Source organism: Octopus bimaculoides, chromosome 19 (genome assembly GCF_001194135.2).
Source record: "Octopus bimaculoides isolate UCB-OBI-ISO-001 chromosome 19, ASM119413v2, whole genome shotgun sequence".
NCBI lineage: Eukaryota > Metazoa > Mollusca > Cephalopoda > Octopoda > Octopodidae > Octopus > Octopus bimaculoides.
In genome coordinates this window covers 7,834,035-7,843,378 of record NC_068999.1, presented here as the reverse complement: position 1 = coordinate 7,843,378, position 9,344 = coordinate 7,834,035, and positions in this window count along the sequence as shown.

Sequence of the window (9,344 nt, the reverse complement as noted above, 5' to 3'; positions counted from 1 at the left end):
TATATATATATATGTATGTATGTATGTATGTATGTATGTATATATATGTGTATGTTGTATATAGATATATATGCATACATCTGTATGTTTATATATAGAAATACTATTATTATTTTTTTTTATCAGTAGTAGTAGTAGTAGTAGTAGTAGTAGTAGTAGTAGTAGTAGTCGTTATACGCAGCACAATACTAATCCTCAAAAATAGTTAAAAAGTAAGAAACCAAAAAATATGATGGTATAATGCGCCGTGACCGTTCCATTGTTTCCAGGATTTTTCCAAACACTGGAAATACGCATTTTTCATAGACATACCGTTGTTAAGGGAAACACGATTAACAGTTGCCCATAGTTTTCTTTGATTCCAAAGCCAGTAGAAACAAAACATATTCTCCAGTTTTTATAAGCAAAATGTTACGTAATTACATCAGGCTTAATGCCTGTTCTCTCAACGGAACGCACCTCAAATTCATAGTGATAATGCCTTTGTTGGAAATAACGTTTAAACAAAGAGATATACAAGACTGGCCGTTGCATTATATGCCTGCATTCAGACAATTACCCAGATGCATCGCTATATTAATATACATAAATTTAAAAAGTTACAAGATCATGTTGTGTCCTCCTCGCTTTTCGTATAAGTATAACATCTCACTACAGCATTTCGTAATTTTATAACTTCATACAAAAGATTAGAAATGATTCGTTGTTGGTGATACTTTCATTGGCAGACATTGAGGAAAACGTTCATTTCATTCCCATATGTGTGTGTGTGTGTGTGTGTGTGTGTGTGCGCGCGCGTATACACACACACACATATATAATAATAATAATAATAATAATAATAATAATAATAATAATAATAATAATAATAATAATAATAATAATAATAATAATAATAAGAAGAAGAAGAAGAAGAAGAAGAAGAAGAAGAAGAAGAAGAAGACAAGTGGAGTTGAAAGATGCACAACAGCTGTTTCAGCTGCATCTTTTTATTGATGAATGATTAGATTACTAGGATTACGTCATGAAAGCAATCTGCTCTTTTTAGTTGCTTTATCTTTTGTAACATATAGTGCTCATCAGAAAGACACCGATGGTGTAATTACCATGCGTAAAGAAATAACTACGTTTTGTTCCACTAAAACCATTCAAAGCGGTGACCCTGTATAACCCCTGTCCAATAGCTGAAGCAAATAAAACGTAAAAATATTACACAGTAGTTGTCTTTATCTCCCAGCATTTTGGAACATTCTGACGGCAGCAAACTTATGATTTAAACTTGGTTGGTTATTATTTCTCGTGTTTTTTGCTATTGTTTTCATAAGAATAGTAAAGGTGGATTTGTTAGGTGTTAGTTTTAATCAATATGCTTAGAGTCAGGTTCCTTTATGACTGAAGCATCGTTTGTATTAGCTGTGTAACTAAATCTGGGCAGCGATTGGACAATAATTTATATAATGTTATCTACGTTTACTACAAATGAGGAAATATTTCGTGGAAGCCTAGGAATAACCTGAAAATATAAGACAAAAACAAAACGTTGCGAGAGGTTGTGTCCCGGTAAAACGTTTTAGAGATTGCTTGTTAGAAATATCTTCGTAACCAAGTTCAGAAGGTCGTTGACAATCTGAGAGAGACAGTTACCTACGAAGATGATTGATATTTCGTTCCTGAGTAAGTAAGCAATAAATAGCATGAACGACATTTAGACAGTTATTGTAGAAGTTTGTTGATGAATGTATTGTGGACTTTCTCTGCCACATTTGTAACATATGAAGTGGTCGAATATAGCGCCAGGAATTCCCATTGGGAGTTCGAAATAAGAATATGTTTTGTGTTGATGGACAGTATGATTCAAAAGGGAACGTGTTGCTGCATCAGCATGAGTTTTTTTAAAGAAGCGTTAGTTTTTTTCCTATTTTCAAAATCTTGAAAAAAAGCAGAAAAATGACAATGTTCGCATGAGTACTTAACGCTGGGGCATGCGCTATTTCGCCAAGGCGTGTTATATTTTAGCGATTTATCAGCGAATTTGTCAGATACAAGTTTCAGATTTTGGACGTCATGTATTGCATCACTGCAAGGAAAGAGACAAGATTATTGTTATGAATTCTGTAATGGCTGTGTAGTTTGTGTTTCCTGTTTCTATATTTTTGTATGCGTGTTCCCGCACTAGCTTTCAAAGAACAATGTTGATAGGTGTGTAGGCAATCTGCTAAAGTGTGGTCGTATTACTTGAGATCATTATTATGACGTATGATTCAGAGTGTCCATGCGGTGTTGTTGATTTACTAATAACTATACAGATTAGCAATAATACAGAGTTTAATGCGCATTGGGGGATTTCGACAGGATAAAACTATTTGCGAATGCATTTGATTCGCTTTCCTTTCGTTTTTTATCGGTATTTGTCTCGAGTCAGCGCATGAGGAGTTTTATTTCGTTTTTATGTGACTTAATGCGTTACGTTTCAAATAGTTCCCCTGGTTTTATCACATTATTTTAGTCAGGTAATTCGGATTACAGTTTCAATGATTTTGCTTTTTTGTCTTCTGGAAGATTCTGAATTTATGTTGCTCAATATGCATGGTTGTGTGTCAAAAAGCATGTATTACAACTACATGGTTCCGGGTACAGTCCCACTGCGTGATACCTTAGACAAACGTTTTCTACTATAGCCTCGTACCTACTAAAGCCTTGTGACTGGTTATTGAAGATGGAAACAGGAAGAAGCCCGTCGTATACATATATGTACATGTATATCTATGTGTGGGTGTCTTTCTGTCTGTGTTTGTCCCACCCTCACCATTTGACAACTGGTGTTCGTGCGTTTTCATCTCCGTAATCTGGTGGTTCGTCAAATGATTAGGCGAGAATAAATACTAGGCATACAAAATAGCGAAGTCAATTCATTCTACTAAAAATGCAACTCTAATTATTGAAACACGTATATATATATATATATATAAGAGAGAGAGAGAGAGAGAGAGAGAGAGAGAGAGAGAGAGAGAGAGAGAGAGAGAGAGAGAGACTAGGCGTAGCTCTGTGGTATGATGCCTGCTCCCTAACTACATGATTCCGAGTTCAGTTTCACTGCATGGCACCTTGGGCAAGAGGGAAACTTAAAGAAGACACTCGTATATCTTATTCGCATTAACCAAATATATATATATATATACACCTCCCCCCCCCACATATATATGAATATATACACACATAGATATATATATTGTTGTGCGAGTGATATACTGGTCTGAGTTAAGTATAAGTCATAACGATTCGAGTGAGTTCAGGGTTCAGAGTGTGAAGTCCGTGTTCCGTCGCAGTGAAGTCGGAAAATGTCAGTTGGTTAGTTTACAAGGAATATTGATTGTTGTTTCGTGAATAGATTTGTTAGTTCTTTACATTGTTCTTACTGTTGTCTAGTTATTTGTTTATTGTACATAAACTACGTTACAACATTTGGCGACGAGGGTTTGGAAGCTCAAGTAGTTTATGTAACAATTTGTCCGTGATACAACTTGTTAAATAATGGAATACTTATTAGCTTCCATAGTACAGTTGCAAAAGCAACACAACAAGAAAAGCAAGTAGAGATGCAGAAGCGGCTATTACGGCAACAACTACAACAACAACAATTATTGGAGCTATATTCAAAGACGTCCAAAAATGAGGTAATTTCGTTTTCACCAGACGGCATTTCGAACTCGATAAATGAATTCAGTTATAACCCAGAGGGGGCTATAACTTTTCTATCGTACTACAAAGAGATTTTTAAACAAGATTGTAAATCATGGTCGGACGAAGAAAAATTGAGATGGTTATTGCGAAAATTAGCTCCGCTAGAGCATGAACGTTATTGTAATTTCATATTGCCCAAAAAACCTGATGAAAATTGTTTTAAAGAAACAATACAATTACTGTCTCACATATCCGGTAATAAAACTTCCCTTTTTAACACTCGAATGGAGTGTTGGAATATAACGAAAAAAGAGAATGATGAATTTATCACATATGCAGGATGTTTGAAAATCTTAAACCCAAATAACTTACACCTGAGATGTTCAAGTGCCTTATTTTTGGTCAAGGCCTTACAACAAGCGAAGGTACAGAAATTCTGGCAAGAATTCTTTTAAAATTGAAACAAGCGAACCAAGATCCAACCTTACACTCCGTGACAGAAGAATGACAAAGAATGGTAAATCTGAAACACAATGTAGAAAAAAATTCAAGACAAGGACTCTTCAAAACTACAAATATGCCGACCGGAAAAAGTACAACAAAAAAAGAGCGCCATGTCCCAATCTATGTTATGGATGTTGGGGTATACATTTCAGAAAAGACTGTCTAATTAAAGATAAAAAATGTTATAATTGCAAAAGAACTGGTCACAAGAGTTCACATTGCAGAACAAAATTACGGAGGACAAAAGTTAAAAATCAACGAGTACTTTCAGTTGAAACAAAAATCGACTCCTAAATAAGAAAATTCGTACGTGTGAAAAATGAATGGAATACATATTATACTTCAATTATATAGTGGAAGAATACTGCGAAATCTGCTTCTGGCGTGGCGGGCGACAAATTACATTTCATGGGCGAAATGTGGACTAATGTCACACTTCGAGGGAAAACATGCAAGGTGAAAGCCTTCGTCGTTAGAATTATCCGATTTATGAGACCTCCCCATAAATCTCTAGTGTAAAAGCGTAAATCGTTGTCACTCAAAAGATGATTGGTCTGAAGAGTTAAAGAGAATTTTTTTTTTTTATGTTTCCGCAAGTACTCTCGGACAAACTAGGTCTATGCACAAAGACTGAGACGTGTTTAGAATTAGATGATAACATTACACCTGTGTTGAAGGCTGATAGGAAAATGCCTCTTGTAGCAATATAGCAAGTGGACTATGACAAAACAGAATCATTGAAGAAGCGAATTAAACGAAATGAGCAGCTCCGACTATATTTATAAAAAATTAAAATAACAAAGTTAGGTTGTGTGCCGATTTTTTGACCGGTTTAAATGACTGATTACAAATGAACCATTACCCACAACCGACCCCAGAAGATATTTTTACAAAACTAAACGGAGGAAATATAACGGAAGCTGTTAAATTTTATTAGATACATCTTTTAATCAATTCCTGCGGTTTTAAAGATGAGTACTGTAAACAACGAAATCCATGATAAGCAGAACGATAGAATGGTCACGTTTGGAATGCATTTGAATTAGAATTTTTTCAATCAGGACCGAAGTAGGGTTAAGCAACTAATGAAATATAAGTGAGAGGGATCGTATTATAAAATATAATTATAGACAGTATCTGATAACTTATCAAATGCATAATTTACGAGAACATAAATGAAAACGGAAAGAACGTTTGCAAGTGAAGTTAAATTGTTTTGAAAAGAAGATAATTATTGAATCAAATACATTGTGGATCAGAGGGGATAATACAAATCTAAGAATAATTGGCAACACACTAATGCGGGGATGACATTTTAAAATAAAGAGTAAGAAATCGAGAAATTAGATTTGTACATTATCACAAACGTACGTAACAGGAAGGTGAATTTAACTTGTTAATTATGCCTAAAAATTTACTCTGGAAAATTTTAATGGTAGAAAAATATTGCTAAAAAATAATAAGTAAATAAAATTCCTACACTAAAGATTAAAGAAAGACAAAGATAAAGCAAGCGATAATGGTGTTGTTTTCGGAACACAATGATATTTTTGAAGAAAAATAAAGTTAAAAAAGAAGAAATTACCTCGGTTTGAATTTTTCTGGCATCCTTTAGTTCAACCAGAAACCTGTTGACTGTAAATCATAATATTCAACTCATTTTGTAGCAACAAAAAAATAATATTTATACAGAAATCCTATAAGCGGGAGAGGATGGTGGGGTTGAAAGTGTTCCACAGTCCATTATTTTCTTAAACGAACTAAAATGTTAGCGTGTCGCACCAGCTGAGTTCCATAATTAACTTTATAAAGAAAGAAATATAAAAACAAATGAGAAGCGTATCGAAATGAAACGAAATTAAAATAATCTCTCTGATTAACTGAACGGATGCAATATAATAATATACCTTATCAGGCATCCATCTTCGTATCAGTTGGTCTTTGTGTTCTTCTAAAACATTGAGTTGCCGTTAGATACAACAATAAATCCGTCAGGTGAATGCCGTATGATATCACGTAAGCCGAAGCATTGTTAAAAGAACGAAACGGTTTCTATTTTCACTATCAATATTTAATTCAATTCACTTAAGTCGTTTGTGTTATGTTCTCAGCGTAAATTCGCAATATTTATAGTTCTACAACGCCAACCAAAGTGTCGAACTGGCAGAATCGTTAGCACGTCGGATAAAATGCTTAGCGGCATTCTCTCCGATTCTTTACGTTCTGAGTTCAAACCCCGCCGACATCAACTTTACCTCACATTCGTTCGTTGCCAATAAAATACACTCAAGTAGCTAGAGACCATGTAATCAATTATTCCCAATTCTCCCTAAAATTTTAGACAATTATTAACATTAAACTCACTTCCTCCTTTGCGTCATTTTCCTGCAAGAAATTCGCAATGCTTTTAATTCTACAACCTTTCAATACAATCGTGAGCACGTCGTCCAAAATGCTTGGCGGTATTTCTTCCAGCTGTCTACGTTCTGAATTCAAATCCCACCGAAGTCAACCCTGCCTTTTATTCCTCCGGGTCGTTAGAATAAGTGCAAGTCAAGTAAATTGGTCGATGTAATCGACTTGGTTCCTGGCCTCAAAATTGCTGCCATTTAAACTTGCAACGGGTTAGAGTACCGTTCGGGGAAATGTTATGATCTCGCTTGATTACAAGCCATGAAAACCGGATAACCTGCTTTATGTGCCCTAAGAATCGAAAGTAATAATAATAATAATAATAATAATAATAACAATAATAATAAACTTTCAGTTCATAATAAGTATTTTGTATTTAATAGAAAAAAAAACAAGGGCGGCAGATTGACAAATCGAAAAAGAATCGGACAAAATTCCTTGCTTCATCTAATCGCAGTACTTACATTCTGAGTTCAAATCCTATCCTGATCTGCCCTTCAGTTTATCTATCCAGGTTCAATAGAATATGGTACCACACAAGTAATGTCATCGATCGAAATAGCTAGCGTGTTTCTTCAAATATTGTTGGCCTTGTCCCTAAATTACAAACAATATTTTGTAGAAAAAACAAGGAAAATAAACAAACGTCGATATAATAGAAACTAGAGTGTTACCCGTCAAAAGACGGATAAATTTGAAAGTATACTTTAGCCATCTTGTGGGTTATATCAGGAAATATGGCATTCATACAATAATTGCTATTTAACATTTATCAAATTTCTTGGTGCTTCTTCAAAATGATGCATACTTATTTTCAAAAGAAACATTTACTACCTTAATATAAAACAAATTACCTCTTTCGTATATCCACCATCACTATAGTGCATTATCTTCCACTCCTCCGCCTCGTTCCATCTACTCCTTCTGTGTCTATATGATTCATTCTCTCTCACTTCATTCCCTCTCACTGTGTGTAACCTCTTTTTACTTAATCTACCAACACATCTAGTACGAGGGAGTACTGAAAAGTTCCTAGCTTTAAGGGTGTCGTGAAAGGCCTAGTCGGAGGCCGAAACTTCTGAGTTCATTTACAGGCTTAGGAAAATCAAGACGTTTTCGGCAAACTCTCGATATCAACCTATTCTGCACATCTTATATAACTCTCTCAGCATATCTCGGTTAATTTCTCTCCCTCTCTTTACATCGTATAGAAAGCTATACGATGTAAAGCAGGCGTGAGTAGAGAATCAACCAACCAACCAACCAACAACATTTTTTATCGGCTATTATTATTTAGAGTTATTTGACAAGCGGTTTAGATTATTATGCCGAGCATGGACTGGTATATGATTTTCTATCTAAGCTATCACACACAGCTGTTTCCCAATATTTAGCCTTCAATGATATCGGATCTCCATTTAATAACTTATATAGTTCCTGGGTCGAATGTTCCTCAGAACAGAGCAGCTAGTTTTTTTTTTCTCGTCGGAGCCTAGAATTTTCCCGAAAACGTTATCGTTTTTCTCTATCACTAGCCTATAGAACCCCAAAGCGGAAATCCCACCGACCGGATTACTCGAGTAAAAACGGGCCGTGAGAACCTGGCAGTAGTGTAGATGCTAGACGTACAGTTATCGTTTCCTCTTTACCAAAGACAGCTCTAAAACATAGTTACTTAATAAAAAAGAAACATTTTAGAACTAGTACTGTAGGCGAAAAAAATAACTGAAAAATCTTTACTTTCATATTTATATTCTGAATCACTTCGGAGCGTATATTTTGCGGTGAAATTTCATATTCAATTATTTCTTAAACTCCATAAATATGTTAATTAATGCTTAAGCATGTTACATTGCCTGCAAAAGATGGGGAAAATAATATTTATAACTGAATTTTAATGTGTTATGGGAATGAAAATCACCATCGCTTATCTACGATTTCTTTCCCTCGACATAATTTTGGTAAATCGCTTATTGACATCTTTCGTTCGCAATCGGTTAATGTAAGAAATTATTGAAAATATGAGAAAAACATTATTTCACGCTTTCAATATGTAATTTTGCATTTTGCTAATCTATGTAGCCTTGTTGATCATTGATTCGTTAATGTATTCTTCACTGACCCATGATAATACACTACGCTCAAATGTGAACCATGATGCGCTTATCATGAATTGATCTGTGATAACACGGGTGAGCGATCGCTCAACAGACAGTGTTTGTACTATAGAAAGCTCTCCCGAGATAGCTACTCAGAAAGCACTGACTATTGCTTGTTCTTACATCACCGTGCATTAAAGCGGTGTCTTTTTGCATGCATTTTCGGACGCGCATCCATCAACATCAGAGTAGTAAATGGGGAAAACATGAAGGTGCCTGATCATAGCAAATGACTCAGACTAGTGTTTTCTCTACAGGTAAAAGTAGATACGACCGAGAGAATACGTGACAGTGGAGGTTTTGCTGCAGTGGATTGCGAGTTTGTTATCAATTAATCTACCATGTATTCCATAACGGTAACATCGTTATAACATTACTAGCATTACTACATAACTACATAACTTTTCTCTGTTTTTTTCTTCTTTATATTGACACAAGTGGCCTTCGTTCCTCACAATTGGCTCACCTCCGACAGTCTCCGTTAAATGGATCTGTTTCTCTCGCTACTTACACAGTGACTTCATCATTAAATCCAAGAGCCATACTAATTACTATGTTCACACACACACACACACACACACACACACA